General features: G+C 32.1%; 1 long non-coding RNA gene across 1 annotated transcript; it reads left to right on the forward strand.

Moving 5' to 3' along the window:
* The first annotated feature begins 5,357 nt into the window (after window positions 1-5,357).
* On the forward strand, window positions 5,358-14,701 carry LOC143239125 (uncharacterized). Its single transcript, XR_013021024.1, has 3 exons — window positions 5,358-5,916; window positions 7,538-7,776; window positions 14,149-14,701. It is a non-coding gene; the product is annotated as an uncharacterized LOC143239125 (long non-coding RNA).
* The last annotated feature ends 519 nt before the right edge of the window (window positions 14,702-15,220 follow it).

Consider the following 15,220-nt stretch of genomic DNA (forward strand, 5'->3'; position numbering starts at 1 on the left):
GGGATGTGTTCACTTTGGAAGAGATACAAATCAAGGAAGCTGGATAATGAAGACGTGACTTATGTTGAATAAAACGTGATACCTTCGTGATCTTAAAGGAAATATTAAATGTTAGTAAGGAACTAAAAACATCCGTGTAATTATACAAAAATACTTTTCATTTCAAGTTTAAAATACAATTTAGAAAGATGTTCCAATGATAAATAAAAAAAGGAAAAAGCTGTATATACATGATATGACTTACTACTATGAATACGATTGATTTTATGTAAATACTATGTAACTTTAGTACATAAGTTATGTATTTAATTTAAACTAAACACCAGTGTAATTCAGCATAGCCATTTATTATTAAAGCATAAAAACAGTTATGTCGTCTTGCTTATATTTGCTTCGAATATGTTATATGTCTTTTCTGGAAGAAATATTTAATGTTAAGTCTCGATAACTATTTATATATGAAACTGTTTAAAATATATTTTGTTATCTACGTATGTTTCAGGAATTTATGAGTTGAAAGTACATTGTTTCTGTAAAAGAAATCTTAAATTAGTAAATATTTCGGACATTGAAATTAAGGATAAGGTTGTTTAAAGGGTTTTTCACTTCCTGAATAGGAATTACAATACTAAAAAGGGTTTTGTATAACCTAGGGAAAAGAATTAGTATTGTGAGAAGTTTTAGACTTAATACAGTAATCATCGCTCATATTGGCTCAGTGGTAAGTCTGAAGATTTATGGAGGTCTGACATGGCCATATGGTTACGGCGCTCTACTCCTAATCTGAGGGTGGCGGATTCGAATCCCCGTCGCAGCAAACATGCTCGTCCTTTCAGCCTTTGGGGCGTTATATTGTGCAATCCCACTATTAGTTGGTAAGTAAAAGAGTAACTTAAGAGTTGGCGGTGAGTGTGATGACTAGCAGTCTTCCTTCTAAACTTACACTGCTAAATAAGGTCGGCTAGTGCAAATAAACCTCGCGAAGTTTTGCGCGAAATTCAAAAACAAACAAACAAATTGAAGATTTATGGCGCTAAAAACCGATTTTTAATACCTGTACTGAGCATAACAGTAATATTCCACTGTATAACGTTATGCTTACCAAGAAACAAACAGTAATTAGTGAAACTGATATATATATATCATTTTATGTCGTGCTCTTGTTAATATTGTTCTTCAAAACACAGGAAATGAAAGTTTTATAGACGATATTAGGAGCTCTAGTAGATAACTAAATATAGATACAATGTAATTATGGACGTATGATACAGCACTTTCTAGGTTGAAATGTTATTGAAAAACCTTTTTATTAAACAACACTTTATACCCTTTGCTTAAAGCATATTAACACTGCAGAGGTATGCAGTTATAAGTGATAGTTAGATAAAAAACAAAGATTTCGAACACACCGCTTACTGTGTTTGTGTGTGTTCGACGAATTGTATCTCCTTCAATATGTCTTTTACCTCAAAACTAGATCTAATTTGTACTTCCAATCAAATACACTGTTAGCCTGATAGGAACATGCAAAGATCTTCATTAAAGTTACTGAATGAAAATTTTCATAATGTTAGCGAAGTGATTAAATCAGTTCATTCGACATAGCAAGGAAAACAATTAAAAGTAAAAACACGATATGGTATATTAGTCCAGTAGAATCTACTTTAATTTTTTTCCAGATTAATTAACATTATGATAACTAGAGTTTTATGGAATTGTAATTAAGAGAATGATAAAATGTTCATAAAATAGTGGAAATAATAATTTTTTTCGGGATTTGCTTAATACTTTGCTCTAGAAATAACAACATGGTATTATTTGTTTATATTATAGTGCTGATGACACGCTTACGTGTTGTTAACCTTAGCTTCTTTGTGTATTAATTAACATGAATGAGAAACTGCGAGCGTTAACGTAGACCACAAGAAAATAAGTTCGTTATATTAGAATATCGCAAACATATCGAATGTTCCCAGGAGCAAAGAATGTACACTGTGTGTTCAATTCCTAATATTTGTGTTTCTAGCTGCTTAGGAACGTAGCTGTGGAAAAGAAAGTGCAAACGAACTACCAAAATGAATTTTATCTTTCAGTGTGCTGGTCATGCCTCATGAAGGATCTTTTCGTTTGATAATATTCATGTTTTACGCCCCTATGGTTGGAACTTTTCCTTATGCAGGATCTTTTCGTTTCTTAACATTCACACGAAACATTATTTCTGCTAATTGCTTTACTCCCAACCAACTTTATAAAATATACTGACAATATACATACTATATATAATACTGAATAATAATTAGCTTAATGAACACGCCTGTCTCTCTTTTTCTTGTTTTTCAGAAACCTTCCGCCTGTCTTCTAACTAAACCAACTTTATTATCTTTTAGGTTCCCTATAAATCTCTCGTATCAACTGTAATATTCTTCTTTCAATTCCAGTCTTGTGTATCACCCAAAACATTATTATGTTTCAAATCTATAGTATCAAATGATGACTTTAAGTCCAGACCCAAAGTAAACAACTATTTTATTTTTATATTCAACTTATTTTATAATAAGGCATTCAAAATAAATAGATAGCTTCCAGTTTAATATTCTTTCCAAAACTTGCTTGATTTTTTTTGTATTTGTTTTATTCTTTAAGGTTTTAGACCGATAAGATTTACACATAGTATGTTCAACAGTGTTATTCCATTATAGTCTTTTGGGTTATCTCATTCTTCTGATTTATATATTAGGCAAATTTCCTTTTTCTTCAGTTATTTGTATTTTCGCGCATTATATTTATTATATCAAAAAAATTATTTTTATTTATTCTGCTAAATAAAATTATTTTTCTTAATCATTCAGCACGACTGTTAGTCAGTCTTTTCATTTCTTTATTAAATTTTTTAATTTCCATTTTCCCATCCAGTTTCACGTCTTTTATTTGTTTTTTTCACCTAATTATTTTAAAAACTTAATAAAATATTTTAGTCTTTTTATTTTATTGTTTGCGCTTTCATTTATGTCTTCTTTTTACGTTTTTTTTTTATAATGTATAACTTATTTAAATGTCTTCTAGCCTTTATGTAATTCACCCTATCTATCTATTCTATTGTATTGCTAAATTTATTTAAATACGTCCTCACTTGTCTTTTCTTTATTCTTTCATTTTATCCTCTTTCTAATCACTTTTCTACACCTTTAGTTTTCATTATCAAATTACTCCATTTACTTTCAACATGTTTTATTGATTCTTTCCATATTTCTTAAGACTGTATATTGTAAAAATGTGGCATTTAACTTTCGAAAATGTAGATTATATCATTTTGGATATACTTAATTTGATTAAGCTATCACTAATTCTTGAACAAAATGATTTTATTTTGTTTAACGTTTCATTTATGTATTTTTAGAAGCGGCTTTCAAGAGTTTGATGACATTGCGCTTGAGGTCCGCCATAACCAATTGATTAGAGAACTCGACCCACAATCTGAGGGTTGAGGATTCAAATCTCCATCACACCAAATATGCTTGCCCTTTCAGCCGTGGGGGTGCCATAATGTTACAGTCAATCCCACTATTAATAGGTAAAAGAGTAGTCCAAGGATGGCGGTGGGTAGTGATGATTAGCTGCCTTCAATCCAGTCCTACCCTGTTAGATTAGAGAAGGCTAGCGCAGATAGTCTTCGTGTATCTCTGTGCCAAATTCAAACCAAACTTTCCATTAAACTAGACTTTACTTCACAAATTTCAAAAACAAATAAACATTGCATCTGAAGATAAACTTTGTACACATTAACTAATATAACTTTGTTCTCGAGTACATGACAATTTTTCAGTAATTACGTTTTTTGAACAGTTTAAAGATTTATTACGAATTTCCAGGAGTGATAAGACAATGTTACGAGAGAACTTATAATATCAACATGCTATCTGAACCGCAAAAGCACGCAGTAACATACGTATTGGACTAAAAACCGCTCAAACTTTGTATTCTTTTGTAACACCAAATCAGACAAATCTAACATGTATAGGAACAAAGAAACAATATAGTTTAATTATGGAAAAAGAAATTCAAAAACAGAAGACATGCATGCTTTGAAAAGACCTCCAGATTACTCAAAATGCTGAAAAAGATGCTGAAAAACGGTTTTAGCAGTTAAAAGCCGGCTGTATGTTTCAGTACAATTGAGTATTACGCCACTAAAGTGTTTGTGAAGCACTATGTAACGTCCTACGAAAGTGTAAGATCAGCAACACGAGACAGTTAGCTTAGGTCCTACACTTTTCAGGGCTAAGTCCGCTCGTTTGCCTTTAGTGATAGAATCCAAGGTTTGTAACCCACGACACACATGTCATGAATAAAGACAACCGAGTCGGATCTGAACAAATTAAGAGGAAAATATAAAAAAAAAGCAATCATCATCAACAGCAATAAAAACTGAGCAAAGAAAGAAACAAAAACATGCAGCTTAACATGATTTCTATCATGAATATTGTGCCTGTTGGTTTCATTGATTTGTTAGCTTTCGGTTTTTAACTTGATGACTCCCTAGTGTATAAGTTTAAAATGACAAATATTTGTTTTAGATTCTCCTTTAATAATAAAAAATAAACTACCATTTCCATAATATAAAGAATATTTCTGGTATAGAATTAATTGATTATTACTATATTTAACAAAGGAAAGCTGTACATTAATATTTCTTTAATTAATATAAACATTAAACTATGCTAAAATAATATATAAATGAAGACATGTTGTTTAAGAGTTAAGCTCAAAGCTACACAATGGACTATGTGTTCTTCTTACCACGGGTATTTAAACTTGGTTTCTAGTAGTGAAAACTTGCAGACATACACTGTGCCACTGAAAGACCTAATGGGCACAACGAAAGAATATTTAAAAAAATATAACCACGAACAATATTTGCATTGTGTTTTTTTAGTTTTTTATCGAACGTGGCTGTGGTTACTTTAAAACCCCACAACAATTAACCACGATCTACCAAATCGTCGTTAGTAATAAAAAAACCCAATGGCACAGTGGTATGTCTGCGTATTTATAGTGCTAGAAATCATGTTTCGATGCCAGTGGTGGGCAGAGCACAGATAACCCTTTATGTAGCTTTTTGCATAACAAAATAAAGAAATGTAATATAAAGTTCAACCGTCGTGTAATATGTGAGATTTAATGTTAACTTCTGGATTGCTTCAGATTTGGTTTTTCAAATTTGTTTTGATTTTCTAGAATTAAGCATAAAGCTACACAATGGGTTATCTGTGATCTGTCCCTCACGCGTATCGAATCCCGATTTTTAGTCGTGTGAGTCCGTAGACACCGCTGTGCCACTGAGGGGTCTTTCAAATTTAAGCACATTAGATTACGCTGTATTTTGCTATTAAAGTGTAATTTTAAATCGTATATACTCTAGGCTTTGTAAAGGTTATGCAGTCTACTGAAACATTTCCGGTAAAAATGTTGTCGGTAGATCTCACATTGTAACGTTCTTTGCGATATTTATATTTTTCCACGTGACCCCTTAATCGTGCTAAAACTGCCAGCTAGTATCCTTTTGATATTTTTAATGAAGCTTTGATTTTCTGATTAATCTTAGTATGGCTAATTAAACTTGATTTTAAATTTTGCAACTAATTTAAACTTCGTCCTTCCGTACTCACATCCGGGTCGTCAAGTACTAAAACCTGCTATTCAGTGGATATACGCTTCCCATATCCCAAGTTCTATGCTGTAATTTTCAGCATGCACTTTTACATTCTCGTGGCACACACGTGAAGTTGAAGCTTTCGTGTGACGTCTCTGAAGGTCGGCTGCGCTGCAATGCGCTGGTGTTGTAAACTACTAGGGCCCTCTGGTGATTATTGCCTATTGCCCAAAGATGCCAATACCTCTGGCCAGCCAGCTATCCAGGTTTGTCGCACTGTTATAAGTTTATGATTAATTTTGACTGCTCAGAATGTTTCCTGTTCCACAATCATTTTATTTCTAGTTACATAATACGCACTTGTAACTGATCTGTTTTTCATTAGAAGTACTATATCATATGCAATATATTTAACATTTTTATAAAACTGCTGTTTCGAATTGTGTTAGATTCACTATGTGCACTGTGAAGTATGAAAAGAGAAACTTAGATGCCACGTAAGTTGCGCAACTCTAAGTTACATAAAAAACTTTTGAAGAAAACTATTTTCTTCAAAAAAATTTAACCTTTTATTTGCTAAAGATATAACACAATTGAATAAATGATTAATTTATGCTAATACAAACGTATTTCGGTGACTAATATTTTGTGGTTACTGTACATGCTTGTATGTGTTTGTTATTATGCGTATATTAAAAGCATATTAACCTCCACCAATAGGTATATTGAATGACAGTGCTTTTAGTACTGTATTTACAAGTAATTCATGTGTACATTTGAATATAATTTTGATAACAAAAATTGAGTACCAATTTACTTATTCATTAAACGTAAATTTCAACATATAAGATGATTTTATGGGTGTTTTCGAATTTATGCATGATTCATATTACTTTGACAATTGCAGTTAGGTTGTAACTGATTAGAGATATTTCAAAATGGCGGTCTCTATCTAGTCCACGGATCTGAGTAGGCAGCCTGAGTTTGTTTTGGTAGTTGTGAAAAATTAACAATAATCTTAAAACCAAGTCGGTGTTAAGGAATAAACATATATCAATAACTATCAACCTTGCACGTAGCTTTAGCAACAAGTGCAGCTGTGTCTTGTCGTTGTACATAAAGTAGCATTCGATCATTTATTAAATATGAATAGCGTAACAATACTTGATCTCTTGTTTTCAGTTGCACGTTTTGATTTTAGTTTGTTAGAAAACTTCAAGTTTTTTTGTTTTTATTTTAACCTGGAAGATAAATAATTATTAACTTAAAAATAAGTGGAATGTGTGGGTATATAGCCATTTCATTGTTCGACATAGCATTCAAAATTTACAAAAGTGTGTGTCTGTGTGTAAACTTATCAGTTGTATTGTACTAGAAAAGCATTAGATGCATCCTAGTGTGTGCGTTCCACCAGTTGAAAATTCCATGCAAGTATTCACAACGTATCCGTTTCTGTGTGTAAATTTCAATTGTTGTGTTCAACTAGTTGATAATTCCAAGTAAGAACTTATAATGTATACACATATGTGTAAATTTCAGTTGTTATATTCCACCAGTTGATAATTCCACGTAAGAACTTATAATGTATACACATGTGTATAAATTTCAGTTGTTATATTCCACCAGTTGATAATTCCACGTAAGATCTTATAATGTATACACTTATGTGTAAATTTCAGTTGTTATATTCCACCAGTTGATAATTCCATGTAAGTATTAACAGCGTATCTATTTCTGTGTATAAATTTCAATTGTTGTGTTCCACCAGTTGATATTTCCACGTAAGAACTTATAACGTATACATTTATATCTGTAAATTTCAGCTGTTATATTCCACCAGTTGATAATTCAACGTCAGAACTATAAAGTATCGCATATATATTTCAGTTTCAATCGTTGTGTCACGCCAGTTGATAACTCCGCGTAAGTTCTTACAACGCATCTATTCATGTGAGTGTGGGTGTATGTAAACTTCAATCACTTGCTTGTTGATAAAGCTACGTACAGTTCTAGTCAAATATGCAAACTTTCCCAACTTTGAGTTGTTCCGAGTAAGCTACTAGGGAACGTCCCGAGAGTTTCACCAAACGAAGAATAAACAAGAACATAAAGTCGCACAAATCAAGGTAAGTGGGTTAGTGTCGTTAGTGAAAAATGTTTGGAAATTATTGTATTAGATTTTCAGGGTTAATTCTGAACAATAAAACTTAACGTTCACTTTTTTATGTTTGTTTCAGGCATGAACTAACATTATGTTAGAGTTTGTGTATATTTAACCTCCCTTATAGTTTTAAACCACTAAGAAATGTATAATTTGAAGAAGTGTTTCAGTGATCAGACTGTATTTATTATCGTTTATAGTCTACAAATATGAAATGTAATTAACATAAAGGAGCAAGATTTTTCAATGTGTTTTTATTTGTAAATAGGAACACGTTAATTGCAGAGTAAACAAAGAAAACTATACTCTTATTATCGTAAGACTAGTTTATAACTAAAGTTTTGAGCTGTATCAACGATTATCTGTAGAAATTTGTGTATACTTAGGATTAATAACATGCAATAATACTATTTGTCTATCTCATAGCATTGTGTGTGAGGATGAAATTTATGTATACCAAAATTTATGCTTACTAGTTTATTTGCACCAGGTGGCATAAAAATTGTAAGCTTGGAAAAATGTGTGTTTTTGTAGGTTATGTGTACCTTAGCACATCTTTAAAATATTTCACAACCGTATGCATAACACAGTTAATCAGTTTACTTTAAATAGATATGAAATGACAGTGTGTAAATCAAGTAATTTTTCTATATTTTTACGAAGGTGAGTTCATTGTTTGTAAAACCAAAGGTAAATTTGTTTCATTTTGAGTTTCCTCACTAATTATAAGTATTATTGTATTACAAGTTACAGCTATTACAGTAAGAAAGAATATTTTAAAATTAGGTACCACTTTTCGATCACTGAAAATGATCACACCAGTGATCAGAACGTCGTATCTGTTTTAGAAATATCTTTCCGTAGTATATAAGTTGTAACTTGTGATAAAATAACAATTATAAATTAGGTAGATTATATGTCAGTGGGTGAGGAGTACGATAAAACTTACAAATATTCCATTCTTGAAATTCAGAAACTGTTATTAATATTTAAAGCAATGGTATGTGAAATTCAACCTACGAATTCTTATAGTGATGTTACTCTGTCATTCTAATTCTGTTTTTACTTTGCGTTTGTATATCATAAAACATGTTAATGGTTTTCGAATTGGTCTCTGTTAACTTTATTTTGGTGTTAAATTTACTTACTCGAGCTATGTTATGGTTCAACTTTTTTTTTTCTACCTTAGACATGATTTATACTTTATAAGGCTAAATAACTATGAAATTCACTACGTCGGTAAAGTTATTTAATCCAGTATGTAAGTTTTCATACATTAAGTTAACGTTTTGTATCTAAACTAGTGAAGTGCTCTAAAAATGGATGGTTTATCCATCTAAAATCTGTTATCTTGAATATGATATTTTTTATCCTTTCAAACTTTTAATCTGCCTGCACATGCACATCACTACTTTAAAAAAAAATCTGTCATAAATTTGGTTATTCGTTTGTACGCGTGACCCCAGTGGTACAAAGGGAAGCCTGTGGACTTACAACTCTAGAAACCTGGTTTTGATACCCATGGCTTAATTACAAACAATCCTTCATGCGCTTTGTCTTTTGAGTAGAAATTAAATCTCCAATGATTGCAGTAAAACTTTGCATGTATCATAAAACATTCCAAGTGTGTTGATGTCGATTGCTAAAAATCTCAAAATCAGAAATATAAAACAGAGTATTAAAATCCCTCGTTTGTGTCCATGAAAATGTTAAAACTTATTTATCCCTAACAAAAAAGTTAATGAATAGATTTCTATGAACAGAAAACATTGTTTAAAATATATCATTTTTATTCAACTAATACTATGATGTAGGTGTGTTTACTCTTATGGGTGATATATATTTCCACCACTGAAAACAAATTGGCCGTGTGGTGATAGAGCTGTGGACTTTGGAGCTGGTGAACCGGAGTTCAATCTGTCACATACTACATAATATTTCCAACATTTAAGTTGTGGGTTTGTTTTAAGAACGTCAGTTGGTCTTCTAACGAGGGCTCTGCTGATTGGCTACTTTCCCTTTGGTCAGTAGCTTAAAATTATATATGATAGCAAAAACTAGTATCTTTCCCAAATTTAAAATACAAATATACGTTTCCACAGGTATCTGGGTTCTGCTGTTCATCTATACAATACAGCAAAAATAACATAGGACTCGTTAAAAACAGCGTTAGTCCAGAATATTGTTTAAATAAAGTTCCTAACTTTATTGCCTGCTAAATAAATTATATTAAGGTTTCGTTTGCTTGGTTTTGAAATTCGCGCAAAGCTACACGAGGGCTATCTGCGCTAGCCATCCCCAATTTTACAGTGTAAGACTAGAGAGAAGGCAGCCAGTCATCACCATTCACTACCAACTCTTGGGCTACTCTTGTATCAATGAATAGTGGGATTGACTGCCACATTATAACGCTTCAACGGCTGAAAGGGCGAGCATGTTTGGTGTGACTGGTATATGAACCCGTTATATTAAAGTAAAATAATATTAAGAATCTGATTCAGTAAGTTAAGCTCTTATTGCTCTTGTTTCCAATAGCAGACGTTTGTTTAAGATGTGTATAATATTCTTAATTTTTTATACTATAAGTAATTTCGACTTATTTTTAGAATACAATAATTAATTTAGATTAATTTGCTTAGTTTGTGCAATTATATGCAATGTTGTAGGTTAGGTTTATGCTTGTTTCCCTTTTGACATAATACAGGACAACGATCACAAATTTTGATCTCTACTTAATATCAAAAGCGCAATCTTATTTATTTTTGGAAACTTGGTGCTTTAAAAATTATACATTATAATACATGATTAGACAAAGCGTGTATGCATTTCTTGATAAATAATTAACTATTATAAAAATAATACCAGCAGTTTGCTGCTTTTCTGCAGTCAGTGATTGAAAATTAAGGATGGCACCATGCTGCTAAGATTTGCACACTGACAAATGTTCTGCAACGAAACCCATAACTGGTAGAGGATAGACCGTGGTTTGACATGTAACGATAACCATGACTGTTAAAAATACTAGTTATTGTGACGAGTTCCGACAACGGCTATCCTTTCTATGTGTTAGAGTTTTAAAAATGTAAAGGTGGAATTGCACGGTTTTGAATACAAGTGTAAATGAAAGTGACTCATACCACCAATACATGAAACAGATACTGCAAGTTGCGATATATATCACATTCTTTTGATCTTTTTTTTAGTGGAACAAATTATGGAATATATTTTAAACATCATCTGCCTGAATTGAACGTACTGTTTAGAATTATATTGATCGTGGTTGTTATTTTTTTATTCGGTTACAATTTAAAATAATATTTTTTTTTACTTACAGTGTTTCTTAAAACTTCGAAAGTTCTTTTTAATTGTGAGGTATATGTATTGGCAGTTTACTTAAATCATTTTGGCTAAGTAGTTGTATAATATTTGAAGTAATTATATATATATATAAACATAAAAAAAAGTTTGGTAGAGTTCTTATTGTTAGTCCTAGTTGTCACCTTGAAAGTCATAACAGATAATATCTGTGGAAGTTATTGCCACGTGCGTAACTGACTATTCCAAATAACATACAAAGAGGAGGGTGGACGATTCCCCAATTCATACATTATGGGCCCGGCATGATCAGGCGATTAAGGCACTCGACTCGTAATCTGAAGGTCGCGGGTTCAAATCCTCGTCACATCAAACATGTTTGTCCTTTCAACCGTGGGGGGTTATAATGTTACAGTCAATCCCACTATTCGTTGGTAAAAGAGTAGCCCAGGAATTGGCGGTGGGTAGTGGTGGCTACCTGCCTTCCTTCTAGTCTTACACTGCTAAATTAGGGCGGCTAGCACAGATAACCCTCGCGTAGCATTGCACTAAATTCAAAAACAAACAAACATACATTATGTACAGGCATATGCGCATAGAGTTGTTCCCATCTCCATCTCTAGGTAGGGAGTGAAAAAAACAGAAGGCTGAAGTGAACATTAACGACTTTGCAGCATTTGTTCAGTGAGGATGACATAAGAACATTGAGAACGCTAGTGCAAAAAATTAAGAAAAAATGTAATACACTTGGCTAAAGATATATTATATGATAGTTAGGGAAGGGTGAAATTAGTAGTTATTACAGCTACAAACAGCACGACGTATTTCAGGTCAATGAAAACTTAGAAGATAAACAAAATTATTCGTTTGTAATAAACTATTTTTTTTGACAGAAGGCCAGCGATTGAATTTTCTTCATTTTGAGTTTTGATATGATCTTCCAACACTTAAAAATCATAAACAATGCTGTAATTTTAAGGCAACCAAAATAATAATAACATTAAGAATTTTATACGTGATTAACTAGGCTTTACTAAATGAGACATAGTTAATTTACGAACATAAATTAAAATCGAATTTCAAATTTTATCGATTTGCGCAGTTATTCATAGACGTTTCGATCCTTCATGATAACTTTTAGAATCATGTTAAGAACACTGATCCGTTGAACTGTTTGATGTGCGAATTCACACTTTGACAAAACATCTTTTGTTAGTACAGTAAAATAAATCCAAAGAAAAACAAAGAATACTATTTGAACATTGAGATTTAAATAATGTGTTGTCCGTTCATAGGAAATGGTGAACATTAGTTTATAAAAATATTATTTGTGGAATTATAACATTACCCATCAGCTATCGATATCAGTAGTGAGCACAGAGCATATTGCCGATTGTGCAGTTTGAGTAGAAACAATAAACAGAAACAAATATTTGTGAGAACGCCAGGGTTTATTCTTTCTGATGAGGTGTCGGTTTTAACAGTATGCTGTAATGTGATTTAAATTATTCCTGATACATCAGATTATTTATGCTGGTCTACGTCTTTCTTCCAAACACAGTGGTAACTAACTGTCGTTTTACTCAATACTTTAGAAAAATAGATATTGTTTATATGTTTTTTAGAATTTTCGCCCAAAATTAAACAATGATTACCTGCAATAGTTTGTCCTAATTTGGAGGCGACAGACTCAAGGAAAGACAACTAATCAACAAAATCCACCAACAACTCCTGCCTGACCGAATAATAGAATTTGAAAAACAGTCTTATAACGTACCCATGACCCCAAAATGCAAAACGCGTTTCTGCAACATTGGGATGCGAACCTTAACCCCTCGAATTAACAGTAGTGGCATGACAATTAGTAGACCACGCCCTGCCAGAATTTATAAATCTTAATATATACAGCGGATGAAAGCTGCGCTTCTAGTGGTACAGGAATACTTTTACATCATTGTATGCAGAAAATTCTGAATTCAGCATACTAATGTTTAAAGTTCTTTCTAACTAAGTGTTTAGGTTCTTTGACGCCAACTAGTCCCCTGCTGGTAAAGCGGTAAGTCTTCGAATTTACAACGCTAAAATAAGGGGTTCGATTTCCCTCGGTGAACTCAGCAGATAGCCCAATGTGGCTTCGCTATAAGAAAACACACAAACACACACGCCATCTATCCGTCATCCTCGGATGTCGAGATGTGGTGACTCTAAAAGCTATAAAAATTACACTTATAGTTCACAAAAATCGGACAAAGCCAGTGTAATCTTTGACTTGGTAGTTTAATCGAAGTGCGTATAGGTTGGCTTTTAGATTGAGAATTTGTATTCTAATTTTTTAAGCCGTTGGGAAAAAAATCCAATAAAAATTGTAGGTATGTATAAACGAAGAGTTCATTAACTTTTTTGTAATACCGGTCAACAGTTAAACTGTCATATCTTATATTTAGGATCGAAGAAAGTGATTCAACGACAAACATTTGTTGCTAAAGGATTGCGTAATGGACGTTGTTTGCCTTATTTTAAAATAACAGTTGATAAAGAATACACTTTAGTTAGAAACATGCAGGTTTGAATAAGCTCTTGGCTATTAGTTTTATGTTGTACACATACGCTGCACAGTGTATGAAGCCCTTCGAGAAATGTTATAATGTTATACTATCAGCATAATGATAGAATTTGAGTGAAGTTTTAAGTTTTTATCATATATTAACTTTCTTCCTTTTTCTTTTACCTGAAGTAACGTGAATATTATTAATAATTAGATCAATAAATCATTTTCGCAGAAAGAAGATTTATTTATTTACAGGCATCTTTGTCAATGTTTGCTAGAGAAATTTCAAAGACTAAATTATGGAAGAAGGCAATTCAATTATGTTATAATGCTTATAATTCGAATATTTTTTATTTTTGTGTCATTAACTACTGCTATTTCTTGCTTTTTGTTAACTAAGTTTGGTATAAACTCAAGTTTCTTGTTTCTTTATTTTTATTTAAAAAGTATATAAATAAATTTTGTTTGTTTTAGAAATTCGCACAAAGCTACTCAAGGACTATCTGCGCTAGCCGTCCCTAATTTAGCAGTGTAAGACTAGAGGGAAGGCAGCTAGTCATCTCCACCCACCGCCAACTCTTGGGCTACTCTTTTACCACCTAATAGTGGGATTGACCGTCACAATTATAACGCCCGCACGGCTGAAAGGGCGAGCATGTTTGGCGCGACGGGGATGCGAACCCGCGACCCTCAGATTACGAATCGCACTTCTTAACAGGCTTGGCCATGCCAGCCCTCCCGAGGTTGAACTAAACTGTTGGTGATGGATTTTTCCCCTCATGTAAATTAAATTTTTAAAGAAGATAATCCGTAAATAAAAAAGACGTTAATTCTAGACTCGGGCTTCTGAATGTTCGTGTTGAATTGACTTTGAATTTTTCTAAAGATCCCAGACAAATAATATGTTTAATAAATACATATCAGAAGTAATTACTTTGCTGAAACAAAGAAGTTCACAGCAAAAAATTAAGATATCTGTCACTAAGAGTACATTTCGATGTTATTGTATAAATAAAGTGATTTAAAATATAAATCATTAAAAAAGAAATGTAACGGAAACTTGAAAATTAAACTGTTTAAGCATGTTTAATTCAGATTAAATTTTGTCTTTTGTGTTTAAAGGCATGACCACAAAATTCACTTAAACTTAAAGACGTCATTTCGTCTGTGAAATTTTGTGGTACACAGGTACAGTTATGTTTTGGAAACTGTTTCCAACCACCAAGTGTTTCCCCTTTTAAATCTTCTATAAAATCACAGTTTAGTATTGCTAGATATTTTAAAAGGAATTGTGACCAATCTGTTTCCTAGTAATTTCAAAATAAATAAGTATGCTAATCTTAAAACAGTTACTAGTAATATTCAAAGAAAGCATATTTTGTTCGTTGATTAAAGACCTAGATTAAAATCAGTAAACGAAAATGTCAAAATGTCAAATCAGTTAAAACATATTTGATTTTTCAACCTTGTACACCTCATTATAATAAACCAATACAACTACAAGAAAACAAGTCAGTAACTTTAAATTAATCAAATGGAAATAATG

This window comes from Tachypleus tridentatus, chromosome 13 (genome assembly GCF_004210375.1).
Source record: "Tachypleus tridentatus isolate NWPU-2018 chromosome 13, ASM421037v1, whole genome shotgun sequence".
Taxonomy (NCBI): domain Eukaryota; kingdom Metazoa; phylum Arthropoda; class Merostomata; order Xiphosura; family Limulidae; genus Tachypleus; species Tachypleus tridentatus.